At 41.2% G+C, this 21,627-nt stretch overlaps 1 long non-coding RNA gene across 1 annotated transcript; it reads right to left on the minus strand.

Annotated features, from left to right (window-relative positions):
* Positions 1-322: 322 nt before the first annotated feature.
* LOC121934842 lies at positions 323-19,556 on the minus strand. Its single transcript, XR_006104685.1, has 3 exons — positions 19,184-19,556; positions 8,740-8,933; positions 323-337 (listed from the first exon to the last, which is right to left on the minus strand). It is a non-coding gene; the product is annotated as an uncharacterized LOC121934842 (long non-coding RNA).
* Between the last annotated feature and the right edge of the window lie 2,071 nt (positions 19,557-21,627).

Raw genomic sequence — 21,627 nt, forward strand, 5'->3', positions numbered from 1 at the left:
TCTGTATGTATGCAAAGATTTATGAATGAAATGACAGTTGACCCTCTATAGCCATGGATTTTTTATACATGGATTTAACCATCCACAGCTTGAAAATATTGAAAAATAATATAAATTCCAAAAAGCAAACCTTGATTTTGCCACTTATATAAGGGGCACATTTTAAGATGCCACTGTATATAATTGGACTTGAGCATCCACTGATTTTGGTATTCACGGAGAGTCTTGGAACCAAATCCCAGCATATACCAAGGGCCCACTGTACCTTTTTAAGAATACTTTTGAAGTTCACAGAATGTTGATGGCGGATAAGCCTTGAGAGAGATACTGGGGATGACTAAAGAAAGCAGAAGTCAGTCAGACTGCATGAGTGTATCAGATGTGTTTGAAAGCCACTGAAACATAGGAAGTCAGCATAGCCACATTCACACATCACAGTAAGCCTCCAATCTTGATTACTAAGCCACAAGCACCACAGTGATACATACATAGATGCATAAGCAATGCACTGATGCATTAAGGCTTGGAGGTGTAAATAATAGTTTTAATAATAGTTTTTAAAAGCTTCCTCATCAGAGGCTTTGTCAAACAAGGTATGCCTGAAGTGCTATTATACATATTTGGGGCTGGCAAAGAAGTAGGCAGCAACATGACACAAATGTACAGATTGGCTCATTCATACATATGTGTAACAATAAGCAAACTGAATGATTTTAGATGACATCTGCTGACAAGCTTCTTCTATTTCTCATTCAGGCCTACTCAGTTTCACTAATACTGGGCCTTGACACTGCATACTAGCTGCATAATATACCAAGTTTTATATTAGTATACATTACATTAGAATATATTAAAGTTTTCATGGAAGGTGTATTCTCCTTTGCATAAAAAGCCAGTAAGAGTGGTGATGCTGTGTGGCACTTAATTCTGAAATCCACATGGCTTATCCTTCAAAATGGTACTAACAGCAAAATGGATTACTTAAGTCTTCAGCAAAATGTAGAATCAATTTTTACAGGGTAGAGGGAGAACACCAAGCATCGTAGGTAGCAGTCAGCATGAAAGCTTCATGGGGCAATGGTTAACTTCTGAAAAGGAGATGACGCAAACTATGTGCATCTGAACAGACACATTTTGACATGGAAGCCCTGTCCCCTAATCATAGCTGTGTAATCATGGGTTGTGCATTAAAAGAAAACAGGGAACTATCTCATATCAGGTCAGATTATTTTGTTTATTTAACCCAGTACTGTCTATTCTTGCTCATAGCAACTCTCCATGCACTTCTGGCTGCAAAGGGCTTTTCCCAGCTCCTAGTGCTTGATACTTTTATCTGTACATGCCAAGAACCAACTTGCTGCACATAAAGTATGTCCTCCACTACTGACCTTTTTTTAAAAAGAGAAATCTAATCTGTACCTTAAATGTTGAAGATCAGAAGCCATGAGCTGGAAATACCCAGCTCAAACCTTGGCTCAACTGTGAATGTCCTCTTATCTCTTAGGGCCTCTCCTTTGCCCTAGTCTGTAATATAGAGATAAGAATAATACTAAACTTCCTTATAGGATTATTAAGATTATTAACATAGGCAAAACATTATCAGCCCAGGAAAAGTGCTGCAGAAATATTCAAGTACATTACAATGCTACTACTCTCACATGTTTCTGGTGGACCCTTCATGGTGTCAATTAAGCCCTGCCATTGATAAAGATCCAGGATACACTAGCAGTCTCCTTCTGCCAATGGGAAAACGGATCCTGCCACTTTTAAATAGGTATACTGGAAGATGAGCAATGTTACCCTGTTCACAGCCACGGCTGCTTTTCAACAACAGGAGGCAAGCACAACATGTTAAATGCCAGAAAAAATGTCAGTGTCAGGTATCCCTTTGTTTGCTGTATAAAAGGAAACTTCAACAGACAGAACAGTGGAAGAAAAAAAGGGAAGACAAGCATCTTCACTTCACCTAAATACACCTATATTTGCCAGTTAAATCCACAGTGCTCTGTGGACACAAAAGCAATGACATTCTCATTAAATCAACATTCCAAAATGGGAAAGGGCTTACTCTTGGCTGTAGGTAAAAGCAGGCAGAAATATGGAGTTGCTATGGAGACTACTAGACTGTCATCTTGCTCCTCTTGGCATCTGTTGCTAGCTTTTGTTAAACAATCTTTTCCATTAAGTTTTAAAACATAAAACATACAGCCATTCAAATACGCATAAAATCATAAAGCTAACCTAACCAAAAAAAAAACCCCTCCAAAATACAAACCTCCTAAATTAAACTGAAATAATAATGATAATAAGAAGCTACCCCATATCTACTAATATCTATTAATATTAACATAAAATCAATATAAACTCAAATTAACATAAATTAAAATTGATGTCCCACTTCCCAAGCCTAAAAATATCAGTATCTTAACTCATTTTTATCTCTCACTTCTAACCTAAAAATGTAAATACTTCAAGGCTTAAAATCCTCCTTTGGCCCATTACAAACGGGCCTTTAAGTACGGACTCAGTCCGTACTAGGGTTAAAAAGGGGTGTCACTTCCGGACGCCCCTAACCCTAGTATGGACTGAGTCCGTACAAAATGGCGGCGCCCCTTCCACATGGGGGACGCCATGACGACATCATGACCGTGCCACCTCTATACGGGGTGGCGCGGACGTGACATCGTCACTCTGCGCCAGGGCGCTTAGTGCGCCCTTTGCGTGGAGCAGGAAGGAGCTCCGTTTCGGAGCTCCTTCCTGGTTTGCGTTGCTGAGCGCAGTCTTCAGACGGCTGCGCCAGCGACGCAAAGGAGAAAGGGGCCAAGCGGCCCCTTTCTCCTCCTCCCTGCCGCCACGGGGTGTCCTTGGGGCTTGAAGCCCCAAGGACACCCCTTTCCAGGCTGTGGGGAAGGGGCCTTTTGCCGCTTCCCCGCAGCCCGGAAAGCAGCGGATCGGGGCCTCAGCCCTAAAATGTAAATGTAAAATGTAAATAAAATACTTCAAGGCTTAAAATCCTCCTTTGTTTCTTCTCCATAAGTCAAAAATATGTCCTAATATCTTTAAAATTGTAAAACAGTTCTTCTTTAACCAGCATCACCAATTTGTCCATCTCAGCCAACTCCAGTACTTTAACAATTGTTGATAGCTTTTTAACACAAGTATTAAACTCTTTGAAAAAGAAAACCAGGACTCAGAACCTCTGCTACACACACAAAGCCAACAAGGGAAAACCAGAATATTTAAAAGGCTTTGACTTGGATCCAAGCCTAGAGAAGAAGAGCAGCAACAGCAGAAAACACCTCTAGATACCTCTGCCTTTGCCTTACCACTGAATGTTTCCTACATGTGATGTCATGGATTTGCATTTGAGAATGTCTGATTTATTGATTGTATATTACAGCATAAGGTAAGAAGCAGTTGAAAGCAGAGAGAGAATGGAAAGTTGGAATGAATGGTTATTTGTGGAATGATTGAAGAAATTTGCATAAGGCTGGTGAATGATGGTAGTTCAGTCTGAGAGGAGTGCAGTTAGGTAAGGGTTTTTGAGTTAGACTAGGTTTGGAGTGAGAGAAGTGTGGTTTGGTGGGTTTTTTAGTATGACTGGTCTGAGTTAACTTGAGAAGAGTGAGAGAGAATGAGTGGAGTTTTAAGTGTAAGAAAGAGAGACTTAAGGAGCTGGGTATATTTAACCTGGGGAAGATAAGGTTAGGAGGTGGCGTGATAACCCTGTTTAAATATTTGAAGGGATGTCATATCGAGAATGGAGCAAGCTTGTTTCTGCTGCTTCAAAGAATAGGACCTGGAGCAATGGATTCAAACTACTGTACAGGAAAAGAGATTCTATCTCAACATTAGGAGGACCTTCTGACAGTAAGAGTTATTTGACAGTGAAATATGCTACGTCGGAGTGTGATGGAGCTTTTTTCTTTGCAAGTATTCAAACAGAGGTTGGGTGGCCATCTGAGTTCTTTGATTGTGTGTTCCTGCATGGCAGGGGGTTGGATTAGATGGCCTTTATGGTCTCTTCCAACTCTATGACTCTATGAAACATTTAATCTACTTTGATATGGTTAACTTCTGTAAGTAAAGATTTAGTTTTGTTTTAACATACTTTTGGCCTCCAGAAACACTATCTATCTGGGAGCTTGGATTCAGAGATAAGGTGTCTGTGGTGGCAGCAATGAATATAGAGAAGTGGTGTCCATTGAGGACAGAAGCATAAATCCTCACAGGTACCTTGAGGGCATTTAGATAGTCTATATCCACTTGGTGTCACATAGGTGACACAGGAAGAAGTCCTTACACAGTGGCAGTGGTGGGGATCAGGAAAAGCCCTCCCTTTTTGTAATTGCAGTGAGCACTGTGGAAGTTGTCACATTTGGTGGCTTAAAGGGTAGAAACCCTACACTGGCCATATTGGTGAGATTGCCTGAGCGGAATCCGCACAGCTGGTGGCACTGGTGGGATTGCCTGAGTGGAAAACACCACAGTTGGTGGGATACATATTTGAAAATCTGCACACTTTCCTCCACCAAAGATGTTCAAAATGGAAGACAGGATTCCACTCCCTCTGTCTGTCTGTCACTCACATACACTTTCATCCTCAAAATCCTCTTAGGGAAAATTAGGCTGAGATGCAGCAACTGGCCCAAGATTGCCAAATAGCTGTTGCTGCTGAACAAGGATTTGAAGATGAGTCTTCCATTTGTAGTCAGTCACATTAACTATTGCACCACAATGCCTCCTCACATTTTTAAGAATGGAGCAGGCCTATGAAGTCTTGTGAACTGCAGCACCTCTCAAGACATTAAACTCTAAATAGGACCCCACAGAGATTTGTTACACTGAAGACTGTTAGCATGAAAAACTGGCCCAAACACTTTATTCAAAGTAAGATTTTTTTAAAATGTATTTTCAATACTATGGATCACATACATGGAGTTATATTGTGCTGCTGATGTGAAAATCAAAAACATAAAACAGGGAAAAGTGAATCTGAGCTGAAAACAGTCTTGAGACATTGGCAAAGTTTCAGTCACAGAGGCTGAAATGACCCAGAAAGTATTATGTAATGCTCCAGTCAATCAGGACAAAGCAGTAAGATTCTACGATTTAAGGGATTTTTCCTCTGCTGGCTGGTTTGCTGGTGCCTCTGGAATCAAAAAACCCATTTGTTGCTTTTATGGGGCCTAAGCAATATATTTCACATCTGTCTGGAGACAGGGAGGTTAGTAAACCCCCAAGAGAGGAGTACTAACTTAAATCTGGATCTGACCTATCACTGTAATTAACAACTCCCCTACAGAAGATTAATTTTGTTGAAAATCACTTCCATCAGGCTTTCAATACTTTTTCCCTCTATGATGACTAGAAATTTACTCTATTTGAAAATATAGTTAAAATACTAAGGAGATTAAGTTGTTTGTCTGGTTGCTACCTTTTAATGGAATACTTGCAATCCAGTATCAAGTAGATAAAATTGGGGAGAGACAGGGCAGTGGGATCCTGCATCTTGTTTAAAGGAAAATTGCCAAGTTTGCCAGGATTCTCCTTTTTACAAGCAATAATTATTTTCAGGGCAGCCCACAGGCCACTTCATTCTGACCCTAAGTTAAACCAAAAAATGTGTTATATTGTCAAAAGCAAAGTTGTAGAAACACCTAAAATAGTGACACTGAGCAGGAAAGGAAATCTGTTGTAACCTCCTCCTTACTTGGACATCATTGCTTTTCTTCTCAGTGTTTGCCACAGCTCTAGTATACTCCTTGCTAATGGTGAAATCCTCCCAATCTTGGTGTAGCGTATCTGCTTTTAACGTTGTCCAGAAGCCACTCACAGTGTCTTCTAGTGATTCTCTGCCTCACTTCACTTCTGATTACCCATCATTGAGCAGCCAGCTGTTTCTATCCCCCAAAGACTGCAGCTGCCACTTCCCCTAAGTGTTGTATCCCAGCCCATAAATACCTCAGACAGTTATTTTAAGGCAGGGTGATGTCTAGTAATATAGATCAGATGGAGATAATTTATTAATTTTGTATATTTGTAGGCAAAACACTTGTGGTTGCTCGCGAGGAAGAACAGGAAGGTAGCCTTAAGGATCTTGAATTTCCCAGAAACTGTCTACACTGGCTAAAAAATTCAGTTTCACCTCACACTTTCCTGGTCTGCAATGAACCTGTTACTTACCTGTTACAACAATTACTCAAAATATACCAGTTCAAATACCACACATTTCCCATGCCTAAATTCAGATCTATCCATTTTGGCAGATGTTTAGTTATACCACAGATTATTGCAATATAATGGTTCTCAGCATTTGGTCCATCAGATGCTTGGGATCTGACTCCCCAGAAGCCCATGCCAGCATGGCCAAGAGTCAAGCTTTTTAGTAGTTGAAACTACCGTAACTACTACAAGATCAAAGATTAAGAATCACCACTCTAGCATATTCTATATCAGGCTGCTATTGCAGAGCCTCTGGAAACTTAAACTGATCTAGTACATGGCAACAACAGTGCTGATAGGTTAACAGGGCGTATGATCCTTTTATATCCATTTTTGAAATGGCTGCACTGACTATGATTACCAACACACTTCCAGGTTCCATTCAAAAGTACTGGTCATTATATGTAAAGATCAAAACAGCATATGGAGTAGGGCAGATCAACTCAGCCAAATAGCAGAATAAATCGCTACTGCTCCTCAACCCCAACCACTGTCACCTGAGACAGCTGTCTCTCACTTTGCCTAATTGCATATTCAGCCATGTGGATTTTTAATTTTTTTACTGGTTTTGTTTTTACCAACCCACAGATTTTATATTCCACGGTCACCAGGAAAAAAGCCACTTTTGCCTTTCTCTGAAACAACAGATGTCCAAATGTGTACATGGTATTATTTCACACAGAAAACCAAAGTACTGGGACATGGCAGGGAGTTGGACTGGATGGCCCTTGTGGTCTCTTCCAACTCTATGATTCTATGAGGGCTTTGTCATATCATTTTATCAAGTATGGTCATTATACCTTTTTATGCAATTAACAGGTGCTGCTCTAAACAGACAGAAAGGATACTACAGTATTATGATGCATACATTCCATGGTGCAATACAATCGACCCTCCCAATTCGTAGACTTGGAGTCTGTGGTCTCGATCATTTGCAGATGGCAAGCAGGAAGGCCAAAATGGTGCAAGCTCCATTATTCAAATCAATAGGCTTGGATATGTGTGATTTTCCAAATACGGGGGGGGGGGGAGGTGCCGGAATCACCCTGCAAAGTGGGAAGGATGACTGTACTTCTATAGGAAAGGGCTCAGATATTTTAATCAATTTAAAACATTCTCTTCTTTTGACAATTGAAGTGGTGTGTGGTCACACTCACATTTACCACAACTTTGATATGAACTTTGGCTCTTATACCACTATATGATTCATACTCGACCAGCAAGAGATTGGGTGGTTAAAATTAAATCCGTATGATCCTGCAGTTGTTAATTGCTGTATACTGAAATGCTTGAAAGAAACAGCAATAAGATTTAAGCCAAACATAGAAATCCTATGAAATACCTCCTTCCTGCTTAAGAGCCTACCTTTTGCAGGAAGGGAGGCAAAGCCAAGAACTCTCTTTTCCTACTCACAAGATGTGGATTCAATGAAGAACTACTTGTAAAGCTGTCACAATGGAACTAGTAAAGAAAGTGATGAAGCAAGGTTGCCTTCTCCTGGGGAACAAGGAGTTTTGAATACAATTGTAAACACTTGTAAGAAAAAATCCCAAAACACTTCATGGAAAAAATAGTCAGCCACAAGATTTTTAATATCTCTGACAATTTTTGTGAGAAAGAAAAACATGTTTTCACAGAAAACAAAGACAAATATTCTGCACAAAATATACTGTTTTCTATGTGGGGAAAAGGTTTGGTAGGAAAAAAACAAGGGCCTGTTACAGACTGCCAAAATAAAGCTGCTTCGGGTCTCTTTGGAGGTATGCTATTTAAATGATGCATGGGTCCTAAGAGTCCGGAGGTTGCGCCAAAGCCACACTCCATTCTAAGCACCAGAGTGCAGCTTTTGGTGCAGCTTCTGGATACTTAGGATCATGCATCATTTAAATATCATACCTCCAAAGAGACCTGAAGCAGCTTTATTTTTGGCAGTCTGTAACAGGCCAAGGACTTTTTTGTTTTGCATAGGAAAAGTCCCAAAGCACAAAAAAAAAAATGGCAAAAACTACTGTAATCTCAGCAGGGATGCAACTTGCAAAATTGTATGTTCTTTTATCTAAGTGCTTTTATTTAAGCATTTTAAGTGGCTGAGAGGGGCTGAGGAAAAGACTTGGGCATTCCTCCACTCCCTTTTCCATCACTTTTGACAAGTCTTCAGCTAATATAGACATAGAACAGTGACATATCCTAGGTCCATAGGTTCCATTCCTTTTCAATTTGTGAATGTTATACAGCAAAGAACCCTTCTGTGCCTATATTGAAGGAAGTGGCTCTGTTTTCATTACTCACGCTAAGCATCTTCCAGTGTGCAGTTACAAATCTGCCCAGCAGAGTAATACCATATCATCTGGCCAACAGGTGGGGGGGGGAACAGTACTGGCAGCTTTCCCACTCCTCCCATCACCCTCAGAAAAGTTACCTGGACTACAACTACACGGTAATTCTAGACTGGGATTTCAGGGAGTTGTAGTCCAAGTAAGTAATTTACCCAGGTTTTACCCTTTCCTCACCTACCTGATTCATTTGTGGAGTTCATATTGCCCTTCAATGAACAATCAGCAAGGAAAAGGCAGCTGTTTGCAGAGCTAGGACTACAGCAGCGTTCACATAAGGATTAAGGGGTTGACAGTGAAGATGGTCAAATGCCGTCCTGCCAACACTGATGGAACATCCCTTATGACAAAGGGGCAAAGTTCTTCTACGGAATCCTAAAAGGAAGGAGAAGAACAATATGTCAGTAACAGAACTGCTAACAAGAGAATGTGGCTGACCATGATAGATTGTAAAAGGACAGAACTGTGAAGAGCTTAGAGAATCAGTCTGCTAGAAAATGACACAATTCTGTCTCAATCAGCTTCAAGGATGGACAAAGATTGAAGAGGGAATTGGAGTTGCTCCACCAGCAGCAGCTGCTGTCATTGTTCTCTTCACACTTTTCTTCCACCTTTGGCATGGGAACCACACTGCTAGACAGGACCCATATCACACTACAGTTGTCCTAGAAAACACATGCAACTAATATTTTGACCATATACTTCATGTGTGTCACTCATCCTGGAGCTTACTATCTGCTTTACATAGGTTTTAGCTCTGTACCACTGTAGATTCATTAACTAACTTAGACCCAACCTTAGGACAGGGTTTGCATGTGCAACATGTTTAGGAGCTCATTTTCTGCCCTTGAGACCCTCTGGGGGTCACAGAGACTGCCACAACACAAACAAAAAATGGAAATGGTGTGAAATCCACTTCTGGTTTTGAGAAACAGACTGGTTTTTAGTGCTGGCAGCAACCAATTTAAAAAGTGAACTGTCCTACCTGGAGACTTCCAGTAGATGCAATTTTTCATGTTTCTTTTGAATCAGAAAATGGATAGTTGGGACTGAAGGCCATAAAAACAGCCTGAAAGTCTGCACCTTTGTAGGGCTGCACTTTGCCATACAAATACAGGGCATACAATTCCGATTACATTCAGAACGAATAACTAAAGAGTGACCCACACTACACATTTCAAGTCAGCCTTCTCACCTATAGCATACTATCTAGTCAAGGAATTATGATAAAATCTTTGTAAGTTTGGGGAACATCAAGATCAGTCTTAGGGAGAAAAAGCAAATCCAGAGCAGAAGAGGCAGAAAGCATGAATGTAACCACCATTATTATTAATCTCGTTTTACACAGTACAACACTAGTGTGAGGAACAGTTCAGCTAAAATATGTTTTGGGCTACAACTCCCTGAAACCCCAGATAACATAGGTAATGATAAAGCACAGTGGGAGCTGCAGTCCACAACTTTCACTTTTGATAAATACACAGACAGAAGGAATTTACATGGTCAGCTACCTTCTTTCATGCTTGAATGACAGAGACAAGAAATGAATGAGCTTGCAAAGTAATCTAAGAATGAGAGTAGGCCTTAACTCCCATGAGGAATGTCTGAAACAACAACTACCTGCAGTTTATAGGAACTATGCCTACACATAGTGAGCCTATGTGTCTGTTTCTCATGCTGTATCTGAGCTGACTGTCATGACATTTCAATTAAAGTATGCAACATCCAGCCACCATTTCATATCTCGAGTTCAAATAAAAGCCCAACTGCTGCAACAGTCTACAGAGGACAGGAAAACTGAGAGATCACATAACTTTACCATGATGGTCTACGCACTTTTTCAATGGCAACCTAGATTTCAAATACTTCATGGATAACAGAAAGGCTGAACCACTTCTCCCAAACTCTTCTTCCCAAAGCACAGAAGAGAGCAAAGGTTAATAGGAGAGCACATCTTTAACTACAAAGCATTCCAGGTTCAATAACTGGATGCCTTCAGTTAAATTTACACTGTGAAAATTATTCACTAGCAGTTAATGGGAACAATTGGAGACCTTAGAAAGTTGCTACTGATGAGAGTAGACATACAAATACAGTAGTTTGATCAGGTATAAAGCAGATTTTTCTGCTCCACAAAAGTTTTCACTAGGGAAAGGAAAAGCAGTGAACTACTATTACAAGTGTTCACATGTAATACTGAAAGGTTTTCTCTTCTCTAACATCCATCTGCAGAAAAGAGCTGGGGAAAGTACAACAGTAGTTTCCTATGCTGAGGGATTTAGAACAGAAGTGAGCAACATATGGTCTCCTATCATTCCTCATAACTGGCTATGCTAGGTAGCAATGCTGAGACCTACAAACTATAAACACCTGGAAGACCATGTATCTCTGATTGACATTCCTTCTGGCTTACATTACTTCTGGTAACGGCAGTGAACATTTGTATCTCACTTGTCTCTTTGGTTTATTTAAAGAGTTAGGAGCTCCAAATCTAATATCAGATCCCCCCTGAAAACAGAAAAATTGTATTTTCAGCTGTTATGATCCTCATCCAATTTAATCAGGGTCCAAAAGACACTGAAGAAATAATCCAGTTTGAGACCATTTTAACTGCTCTGGCACAATGCTAGGGAATTCTGGAAACTGTAGTTTTGTGAGACATTTTGTCTTTTCTGTCAGAGAGCTCTGATGCCACAGCAAACTACAATTCCCAGGATTCTCTAGCACTAAGCCAGGGCCATTAAAGTGGTGTCAAACTGGATTATTTCTCCAATGTGTTTTACTGGCAATTTTTAACAACATGTATGAGCCCTAGCACTGATGTAGTGCCAGCATTTTTTGTGTGTGAGAGACAAGACTATTATCGATTATGGTTCCACTATAATCAACTGCTAAAATGTAATTGTATTTAATTATTAAATTTTAACAGCATCATATTAACTAGTTTCAAAAATCTTTCCACATGTCCATTTCACTGAAGTGTACTTGAAAAAACAGAGGCCAAAGGACCATACATGCACCCACCCGTGACCATCAAGTCTATTGACCTGACAAGCACAGCAAAAGTTCTCATGATTGTACTGCTTGATTTTTCAGGTTGTCAGAATGCAGCAAGATGAACCACCACGGTTCCAGATGAGACTGTGAGCCGCCTTGGGTCCCTCTGGGGAGAAAGGCAGGATATAAATGAAATAAATAAATAAATAAATAAATAAATAAATACTGTCCAATTTCAGTCCTATGTCAAAGGCATGATTCAGCTGCCTCTAATAAGAGGCAGGGTCTTACTAATGAACAAACACCAAGGACAGATCAAACCTGAAGATCTCCTACAAGTGAACCAATTGGTTAACAAGCAGCATGGCAGTTAAAATGATGATGGGGAAGAGCAATATGTCGTTCTTGCTGCCAATCCACATCAAGCAAAACATCAGTGCTCAAATTGTACATCCCTTCTAAAGAACCAGTAACACTTCACATAACCTTCATGCTCAGCTCAGCTAATAAATGTATCTTGACTTCTTTTGATTTTCCTCTTCATTTAACACAAGGATTCTTAAATACAGCCTTGTCAAATCAAGAACAGCAAGCTTAAACATACGCAGCAAATGACATTCAGCTGTTACAACTCCATGGATTTAACGTTTCCTTACAGTTGATAGCCTTCTATGCAAAAATGTACATTATCCCAAGTATCGAGCGAGATGGGTGGGGGGAAGGAGCATACTTGTTTGAACCTTATTTCCTACCAGCCCCAATCACTATGGCCAATGGCAGAAAACTGTGGGAGTTGTAATTCCAAACATATGGAAGGACAAGGTTCCCTAAACTCAGTATTAAGTAGCTCCCTATTGTTCCTTTAACCTTCTTGTAGTTATTCAGCAGTAAGGCAGAAGAACTCTAGTACACCATATGTTCAGAGGCACTTCATTATTATTTACAAGGTTCAAGGCAGAGCTCTCAATCTACCAAAAACATATTTCTGTAAATATAGGAGAACTACCCTTCACCGGGATTTAGGTCTTAAGACAGCATTTCTCATTTGCCGTTTGGCCAAAACTAAAGAGGCTTTGTAAGGGAGGGAGGAAAACTTAACTAGGAGTTTGTATATCCACGCACACCATTAAAGCAAGAGTACCTGATACTGAATTCTGGGCTACAGGGTTTGGGCCATTCTCCATATAGGTTCTGCAATGCAAACAGATCAACATTTCTTTTAGGGAACAGGACAATTGAAGATAAGGTTTTAATGAGGAGCTAGATGCCCATGTCCACTTTTATATCCTAGGAACCCCTGAAATAATTTTCAGGTCTCAGAGAACCCTGCATAAAAATTATTGTATCTATAATTCAAAAAAGGTTTGTTTGTTTTTTCCCAATCATGGTCTCTCGCATAACCCCTAGAGACCTTTTGCAAAACGCTGGGCTAGGGTAAAAAGACTGCTGGATCACAGAAATGGAAAAAAACAAAGGACCATCTAGTATAAGTCTTAAAACCCTTCACACATTATTATCTCAATAATCCTGTTCAAAAGCTTTGTAACAGCCAGTATTGTATTCTCTCCATTACAGATGGCTAGTGTTGGGGGGAGGGATTAAGGTTAAAAAATAGTTACTTGCCTAGAGCGTTCATGGTGAACCTTCCCAACTCAAAGGCTACACAAAAAGCAGAGCAGGTTACATACATAAATTTTATTTCTGTTTTGCATCAGGGCACACTCATCTAATCCAGACCCTGTGTGCTACAAACAGAGCAAACAGGTTCACCAAATCACAGTGTCCATACAGCAAGGACACAAGCAAATGGTAAGCCAGGTACTAGAGGAGGTTACAAAAAAGACCTGCAACTCATAAAGATCCCTCAGCAGTTAGGCCTGGGTGAAAAGCATATCTTGGATGCCAGTGTATACTGTATATACTTAACTGCAAGTCAACCTCATGTATAAATCAAGAGCAGTTTTGGGATCAAAATTAGGGATTTTGATATGACCTGTGGATAAAATTTAGGATTATGTAACAAAGAATCTAAAGAGGAAGCAAAGGAAAATAATGCCCAAGGGCCTACAAAAATCCATCAGGCATAACTGTTTATGCTCATACTAAAGGATGGATGGATGAGAGTGTGCTTCCAGTCCAGATTACATTCTTGTCTTTCACCAGGAGATAGTTATTTTGACTCAGGTTGTTTGAGTCAATTTTTTAACTAAAATTCCTAGACTTATACATGAGTATATGCAGTAATTCACCACGAAAACAAGATTCCAAGTGAAGCAGTCCAAATGTAAAAGCATTCTGCAAAATTAAAACAAGCCTCCAACCTCCCTCTGTCACATTACACAAACAATTTATGCTTGTCAGCCCGTCTCCAAACAAATACCTGAAAGAACAACATGGGATAAGGCCAAACAGGCATATTCAGCTTGAGGAATTAAGTCCATCCTGGTCCTTCTCAAAGTTAACTCTCCCATATCTCTCACTAACTGACCCTCTTACACACTCACACACAGAGCACTGCAAACACATTTTTTCTTTAATAAGTGTTAAAAAATTAGCAAAGTATAATGCGGGGGGGGAAAAACAACTATCAGCCAAGCAAGGACATTAACTACTTACAGAATGCAAAAAAAAAAGAATACGTAATAATCTTCAGAACATGAACATTTTTAAATCAGACAGATCTGAAAATCATGTGACTGAAGGCTACAAATATTACTTTTGAAAGGTTAGGGAAGCATGTTTCCTAGGACTATCATAATGCACTGGCATCAAAGTCATTTCAAGTTGCTTTTCAGTTACCCCAGCCGAACACCCCTGATCAAGTAGTAGGGAAGGGGTGAAAAATAAATAATTTATCTTGGCACCTTAAATTAGCTACAAGTGCATTTTTGTACTATAAACAGATGCAAGCCTCAGATGCCTTGAGCATCACCAAACTCCTCTTCTGCTTTGGGTGACTGCTCTCTTCACAGTTCTGCTTTGCACCTAATACAGCGTAAGGGAGTGTGATGCTGATGTCTGCACATTATCTCAGTTCCATTTAGGAATTAGGAAGACTTTCTGGGAACTAGGTTCTGTGAGTTTTTTAAATTATTTACCCATGTATCATATCATCATCATGCTTTTTTCCTACTCTAGGACTCAAGCTGACTTGGAACAGTTAAAAGAAATACAGCTAAAAATACACTAAATGCAAAAGTTAAAAATAACATTACATTATCCACAAAACTGAAACGGGTTAAAAAAGCACAGCTATTAAAAACAACAAAATACAGATAGACAATGCAGCACAACTCTGGAGACTGAGAACTCAGTCTCCAAATGCCTGCCAAAATGTTATTTGTATTTCTGTCTTAACCTGCCTGAAGGAAAGATCACAAGAAGGATGCCAGTCTAACCTCTCTTGGAAGTTAGTTCCAGAGCCTGGGAGCAGCCACTGAGAAGGCCCTCTCCCATGTTCCCACCAGATATACATATTAAGGTGGTTGGACAGAGAGAAGGGTCATCCCAAAATATTTCAAAATATGGGTAAGCTCATGTATGAGAATATGGCCCTTTAGATAACCTGGATCGGAGCCATATCTGACCTGAGACTACTTGACTTGAGACATAACTTGAAAGTATCTTGCAAGGACTTGAGACTTGAAGACAGAGACTTGACTTGAGATTTAACTTGACTTGAGACTTAACTTGAAGGTATCTTGCAAGGTCTTGAAGGTAGAGGCTCGATACTTGACTTGAAACTTAACTTGAAAGTACAGTGGGACTTTGTTATCCGCTGAGGTTTGGTTCCAGGATCCCCTGTGAATAACAAAATCTGTGGATGCTCGAGTCCCATTAAATACAATGGCAGAGTAAAATGGTGTCCCTTATATAAAATGGAAAATCAAGGTTTGCTATCAGGAATTCAAACTTTTTACAAATATTTTCAAGCTGTAGATGCTTGAATCAGTGGATAAAAAATCCGTGTATAAGGAGGGCTGACTGCATCTTACAAAGACTTGAGACCAGAAGGTTTGAGACCTGAAGACATAAGACTTGACTTGAAGATTTCTTGCAAGGACTTCAGACTTGAAAGTTGAGACTTGAGACTTAACTTGAAGGTATCTTGCAAGGACTTGAGACTTGAAGGTAGAGACTTGAAATTACAGTACAGTGGTGCCTCGGGTTACGAAAATAATTCGTTCCGCGGCCGCTTTCGTAACCCGAAAAGCCTTCGTAAGCCGAAATGCCATAGGCGCTAATGGGGAAAAAGCCGCGGCTCTGCCGCGGCTCCATTTAAAATAGCGCCGGAGTTTTTTCGTAACCCGAAAAAACTTTCGTAACCCGAAACAATAAATCCCTATGGGATTTTTTCGTATCCCGAAAAATTCGTAACCTGGGTATTTCGTATCCCGAGGTACCACTGTACTTAACTTCAGATTTAACTTGAAAATAGCTTTCAAGGACTTGAGACTTGAAGGTTTGAGACCTAAAGACATGAGACTTGACTTGAAGGTATCTTGCAAGAACCTGGGATTTGAAGGTTGAGACTCAAGACTTGGTTTGAAGGTATCTTGCAAAGACTTGAGACTACTTGAGTTCAAACTTAACTTGAAAGTAGCTTGCAAGGACTTGAGACTTGAAAGTAGGCGTGTTTTGATGTATTCTAAGCTATGTTTTAATGCTATTATTTTGTTTTACATAGATTGTAAACCTTAGGCAAGTTTTTTTTATTAATAGTATCTTGTATATTCAGCATGTACAGCACTGTGCAAACTTACAGTGCTTTATAAATAACTTTAATAAAAATAATAATTAATAATAATAATACAGTTGGCCCTCCTTATCCACGGATTTTTTATCCACGGATTGAAGCATCCACAGATTGAGAACATTTTTTAAAAATAAAAATAAATTCCAAATAGTAAACCTTGATTTTCCATTTTATTTAAGGGATACCATTTTGCTATGCTATTATATTTAACGGGGCATCCTGGAACCAAACCCCAGTGGATAAGAAGGATGCACTGCTGTAGAGACTTGAGACTACTCGAGTTCAGACTTATCGTATATACTCAACATTGGCCCGTTACAGACCACTCTCAAGCGGCCATTCTCCCGCCACCGCCATTCGCTGCAGAGGGAAGCCCCAGCGGCCAGACTGCGAGGCTTCCTGGTGCAGCGAAAAAAGAGCGCCGAAATGGCACTCCTTTTCAAAACGCGGAAGTGGCGCCCATGTGGATGGGCGTCAAAATGGTGGCGCCCATGTGGATGGGCGCTGCGATTAAGGACACGCTCCGCGCATACTAGGAAGAAGGGCCATGAGGAAGGTACGGCCCTTCCTAACCCTAGTACGCGCGGAGCGCATACTTTATGGCAGTCTGCAACCCACCTATAAGTTGACCTCATGCATAAATCGAGGGTAGGTTCTGGGCCAAAATTATGGATTTTGCTATGATACATGGATAAATCAAGGGTAAAACTTAGGTGCACATAACAAAGAATCTAAGAGTTAAAGTACAGTATTTACATTGATAAGCCGGATAAGTCGAATTAGGTTTTTGGGGTCCATTTTTGACTAAAATTTCTAGACTGTATATATGGGTATATACAATAACTTGAAAGTAAAAAGTCCACCCTCCTTATCCACAGATATTTTTATCCACGGATTCATGCATCCGTGGCTTGAAAATATTCCAAAAAATATAAATTCCAACTAGCAAACCTTGATTTTGCCATTTTATGTAAGGGACGTCATTTTGCTGTGCCATTATGTTTAACGGGACTTGAGCATCAACGGATTTTGCTATGCACTGGGGATCCTGGAACCAAACCCCAGTGGATAACAAGGTCCCACTGCATCTTATAAAGACTCTAAGATAAGAGACTCAACACCTGACTTGAGTCTTGGGCTAAAAGACTTGAATGCATCCCTCTCAGACACACAAACACACATATATACACTTGTCCCTCTATATTCACTAGGGTTAGGGGCACAAGATCCTGTGAAAATGGAAAAAATGCAAATAACAAAAACACCACATTTTTACCTGAGAGGACACCTCTCTAGCAACCTCTAGCTCCTCCAGCGCAACTCTGCGGTCAACGTCCAACAGACACTACCACAGAACCACACTGGAGGAGCTACAAATGCCTTGTAGAGTATTCTCTCTAGGAATCTATAGGTCTTTCGGTGCAACTTTTAGTTAAAGTTGAACATGGAGGTGCACCAGAGGACCTAGATATTCCTAGATAGAACATATTAATCAAATCCGTGAATAATCAAATCCGCAAAAGTCAAATCTGCAAATATGGAGGGACAAGTGTGCATCCCTTCCACACACACACACACACATATATGGTCAAGGTGGTTCTCTTTTCAATGACAGATCAAAAGGGAAGGAGGAGCTTATGGAGGAACACTTCAACTCTGCCTTGGTGCCACATACTTTTGGCACAGGTTGTCCTACCAATGAACCGTTAAAACCCTCCACACACACAAATACACACCCCACATACTCACACATTGCCCTTTCCCTCACTTTCACACACACACAACACAACACAACCTTTCCATCCCCAACCACCTCCCTTTCCCCTCAGGTAGTGTTTCTTCAGGGCAAACCTAGTGGCAATGCTTCTCAATCTTGGGGGCCTCCAGATGTTTTGGACTTCCAATTCCCAGAAGTCCCCATTCATTGTTCATTGTTCAGGAGTCCTGGGAATTTAAGTCTCTAGAGGACCCAAAGGTGGAGAACCACTGCAGTTAGCAGGGAGGGAGCCTTCAAGGCCCCCCCAAGGTTCCTCCCCAACAAACCCCTTCCTTTCCTCAGCTCCACCAACGAAACCCAGAAGCCAGGACTCTGGGATCCAAAACACACTGCAGAAATAATCCAGTTTGAGACCACTTTAGCTGCTGTGCTTCGGTGCTAAGGAATCCTGGGAGCTGTAGTGTGTGGGAGACATTGAGCCTCCTCTGTCAGAAAGAGCTCTCTGGTGGTGCCACAATAAGAACTGCAATTCCCAGGATTCCCTACCATTGAGCCAGGGCCGGTTAACGCAGTCTCAAACTGGATTGTTTCTGCAGTGAGTTTTGGACCTACATTGAAGGAATAATCTGGTTTGGCAGTGCTTTTAACTGCCATGGCTCCATGCTGTGGAATTCTGGGAATTGTAGTTTGTTGTGGTGCCACAATACAAGCTACAATTCCCGGGATTCCCAAGCATTGAGGCAGGGCAGTTAAAGCGGTCCCAAAGTGGACTATTTCTGCAGTATGTTTGGAACCTAGTACATTGCAGGAATTATCCGGTTCGGTAGCGCTTTTAACTGCTGTGGAATTCTGGGAATGGTAGTCTTTTTATTGTGGCACCACCAGAGCGCTCTTTCTGACAGAGGAGGCTCAATGTCCTACAAACACTACACTTCCCAGGATTCCCTAGCACTGAGGCAGGTCAGCTAATAAAGCAGTCTCAACAACAACAGAAAAGTGGGTTTTTGGACCCTAGCTGCAGGCAGGCGCACAGGGATACCATTCCCAGAATTCCACAGCAGGGAGCCCTGGTGGCAGTTATAAAAGCGCTATCAAACCGGGTTATCCCTGCAGTGTGGATGCAAAAGTCGCTTTAACCATGTCTAATCCTTTTACCTGCCAGGGAATGAGAGAAAATGGCGCGTTCCTTTTCCTCCTCCTCCTTCTTCTTCTTCTTCCTCTCCTCCTTCTCTTTCTCCTTCTTCCCTTTCTCCTTCTGCTGCTGTGTTTCTCCCCCTTTGCAGATGTTCCTGCAAGATGTCAAGCTTGCAAAATCAAAGGGCCCAGATGCCTTCCTCCTCCCCACCGCAGAGAAAGGAATGAAGGGGAAGAAAGGGAAGAGGGAAACCTATAAGCAGCCGTCCCTGGCACCAAGGCAGCCCTTCATAACCACAGCCTCCACCGCCTCCTCCTTTTCCTCTTCTCCTCCATCTTTGCAGCTGGCTTGGCTCTCGCTCGCTCTCGCCGCCAAACACTAACAACAACATTCGGTGACGTCATTCGGCGTCACATGACCAGCCCCCCTCCTCCCCCGGCTCTATAAATAGCCCTCGCTCCCCTCAGCTCCGTTCATAATCATATGTAGATGTTGACCATGAGGGAGGCGGGGCTTGAGTTAAAAGGGACCTTGACACAAAGTACCACAAAAACACACACACTGTAGAAATAATATATATATATAACCCACTTTGAGGCCCTGGCTCACTGCTAGGGAATCCTGGGAACTTTAGTGGGGTGTTTATTTTATTTTATTTTATTATTAGAACACAAATAGAAATAACATAAATAAAGGGAAAAAACAGAAAAGTCATAATTATAACAAAAAAATAAACATGATATATACAAAAAGAGAAACATCACACAAACATATTTCTTGTGAGATATTGAGCCTTCTCTGTCAGACCACAATAAATTACAGTTCCCAGGATTCTCTAGCACTGAGCCAAGGCAGGCTGCATCCACACTAGAGAAATAATCCAGTTTGGCACCACTTTAACTCTGGCTCAAGGCTATGGAATTCTGGGAGTTGGAGTTTGTTGTGGGGCCTAGAGCTCCAGACCCCACAACAAACTCCAACTCCCAGAATTCCATAGCTTTGAGCCAGGGCAGTTAAAGCAGTGCCAAACCGGGTTATTTCTCCAGTGTGGATACAGCCGCAGTTAAAGCGGCTCCAAACGGTTATTTCTGCAGTGTGTTTGGGAACTGAAGCACTTTGTGTTTGGGACCACTTTTTTTTTGATTTTGAGAAAACACACACTTTAGAAATAGTCCAATTTGAGACCGCTTTAGTTGCTAGGGAATCCTGGGAATTGTCATTTACTGTCGAACTAATGTTTTCCTCTTTCAGGAAACCTGACCAATCCAATAGCATCCAAACAATGATCCCTTTATTGGATGCCGAAGGATTTCATGACTGGCATCCATAGATTTTTGTGGGGTTTTTTGGGCTATGTAGCCATGTTCTAGAAGACTAGAAGAGTTTATTCCTGACGTTTCGCCAGCATCTGTGGCTGGCAACTTCTCTGTGTTCTCTGAAGATGACAGCCACAGCTTATGGTACCTTATGGTACCTTCCCCCCTACACACACACACCTTATTTCTTTACTAAGGGCCAAAACACACTGCGGAAATAATCCAGTATGAGACCGCTTTAACTGCCCTGGCTCAATGCTAGGGAACACTGGGAACACACCCAAGTTGTGTCTTTGGTCTTTGAGAGGAATAACAACTCCATCCAGAATATATTGTGATCCCCATCCAAAATTAGCTTTCCTACTATCTAACAGAACCTCTCTTTTGTCTGAACTGGAGACTACTTTATTCACTCACATCCAGTTCTTCTCTGCAACCAGAAATGATTGACTTCTATATGCTCCTGGGCATCAGTTGCAAAAGACAGGTAAAAGACATGGTATCACCAGAAGACTGCTGGTTCCCAACACCCAAAGTATTTCACTCACAGACTTAATTTGGATTTTAAAAAGTATAGGGAGCATTACTGAGCCCTGTGGAACCCTACAAACCAAAGGCCATGAGGCTGAACAGCAGTCATCCAGCCCTACCTTACAGGAACATTCAGCCCAAATATAGCTGCACCATGGCAAAAAAGTGCCTTCAAGCTTCCCATAAAACAAACAGGCCAATGATATCAATGGTACTGAATGCTGGCAGGCAATCCAGGAGAGCCAACAATGATCCAGTCATCTTGTCCCATTGATGCTTAGGTCATCCTCTCTGTTTGCATCCCATAATCAAGTTTGCACCAAGATTAGAATGGCTCTTTAGATGAGGGTGGGTAAAGTGTGACCTAGTTTTTATTGGACTGCTACTCCCAACATTATTTACAACTGGCTGATGGAAGTTGCCATCCAACAATATGTGATCAATAACCATGGGCTGCCCTACCATTAAGCAAAGCAGCCACCTCAGGTAACAAGTGCTAGGATGGGACACAGAGCAGTGTGATGTGCTAGAGTACAGAGCTGACGTGACAGAAATTGGGAGTCCTTTCCCACTCCCAGAACTTCAATTCCCAGCATGCAATGCGGGAAAAGCGAGCC

The sequence above is a fragment of the Sceloporus undulatus genome, chromosome 6, assembly GCF_019175285.1.
Source record: "Sceloporus undulatus isolate JIND9_A2432 ecotype Alabama chromosome 6, SceUnd_v1.1, whole genome shotgun sequence".
Classification (NCBI taxonomy): domain Eukaryota; kingdom Metazoa; phylum Chordata; class Lepidosauria; order Squamata; family Phrynosomatidae; genus Sceloporus; species Sceloporus undulatus.